General features: G+C 45.5%; 1 long non-coding RNA gene across 1 annotated transcript; it reads right to left on the bottom strand.

Moving 5' to 3' along the window:
* Positions 1 to 336: 336 nt before the first annotated feature.
* Positions 337 to 1,081, bottom strand: LOC111672409 (uncharacterized). The gene is made up of 3 exons (XR_015438413.1): positions 906 to 1,081; positions 589 to 738; positions 337 to 441 (listed from the first exon to the last, which is right to left on the bottom strand). It is a non-coding gene; the product is annotated as an uncharacterized LOC111672409 (long non-coding RNA).
* Between the last annotated feature and the right edge of the window lie 388 nt (positions 1,082 to 1,469).

Raw genomic sequence — 1,469 nt, 5'->3', positions numbered from 1 at the left:
TCACATAGATAAATACAAATACCAACATGAAAGTACTCATGCCAGTGGGTGATTTCTGGTAACATGGCACAATCTGTTTCTTGAAAGGAAAAAAAAGGCAAAAGAAAACTCTGTGTTTCTCTGCAGCTCTGCTGAATGAGCACTGAGAGAGTGGACTGCAGAAGTGAGAGCACAAAGAGTGAGTGCCTTCAGGAGAAACAGAGAATACAAACAGAGACGACATTACAGTGAATTGTCTTTCAAGCAGATATATTTACATTCAAGTTCAAAGATCTAATCTGCTGCAACAACCTTGAGACTTTTCTCAGTCCCATTGTGTCACTTTATTCTGTTATGCTGGTATCCTACCTTGAGAGATGGAACCACGGATGTGATGAGCATCCTTGTAAGGTGTGTGGTGCGGACTGTCCCTGTCATGAGGCATGGCTCGACCAATCAAACCTGAGGTAGAGGGAAAGGAGTGGAGAGATTCAACGACAGTCAATGCTTTCATCCATTATCAGAGGAGATGCCGACAAGGGTCAAACATGATTACATCCAGTGGCCTTTTGTGAGTGTGACAGAGGGTTAAGTGGAGTTTTCTCTTACCTTCACAGTTGGCAGCGGACAGTGAATCCCTCATAGGCAGTCCTCTAGAGATGCCTCCCTCCATAGCATCATAAGGACGCTTCAGGCCCAGAATTTCCCCGGGCTGCCCGGGGCCTCGGCCCTCATCTTTAGGGGTCTGAGAAGCAGCGCCTACAAATAACAAAGATGTTACTATAATCAGGTAAACAATATCTCGAAGTTAAGGTTCACTCAGTGAAAATCATTCCATTTGTTGGGCTTTTGCCAGATCCTACGCAAAATGAAAATAACAGCTGGGCACGGCATGAAGTATATTCTAGCCCAGCTGCTGTACTCACGTTCATATGTGAGAATGTGCCCGCTGATACCCTCATACACCACATGGCCTTTAGACAGCGCCTCATCTCGCTCCCTCTCAGCTCGGCTGGCGCTGTCCTCTGTGATCAGACGGGTTATGGTTCCCTTATACAGAACATCAGCCGGTGTCCCCTGCAGTGAGGAGAGGAGACATGAGACCAGCACTTTATCAGTTTATCAGTGAGCCGCAGGAGCTGAGACAAAATCTGATCATGGCTTTTATAAGACAAATTGGAGAGAGGACCTAAAAGAGACAGCATCGACTAGCAGCTGGTGCCGTTTACAAGCCTCAGTTTGGTCCGTTTTCTCAACCACTCTTACATGACAAAGTGACATTAAAACAAAAACTGCTAGCTGCAAAAACAGCTGCAATATCAACACCAACAGCAATGATCAAGTCAGGCACAGGTAACAGGTGGTGTTGAATGTACACTGTTAAATACTGTACAATCTCTGCGTGATTACACTGACTGGTCAGTTCTGTTATATAGCCTGAACAGTATTCATGGGGTGTAATCACTGTCATGAAAGCTCACAGTGGGTGA

Source organism: Seriola lalandi, unplaced genomic scaffold, assembly GCF_002814215.2.
Source record: "Seriola lalandi dorsalis isolate HSWRI2012SDOR001 ecotype SW California unplaced genomic scaffold, Sedor1 jcf7180001956308, whole genome shotgun sequence".
Lineage (NCBI taxonomy): Eukaryota > Metazoa > Chordata > Actinopteri > Carangiformes > Carangidae > Seriola > Seriola lalandi.
The sequence above is the reverse complement of the archived record's forward strand: the minus strand, read 5'-3'. Positions and strand labels throughout refer to the sequence as shown.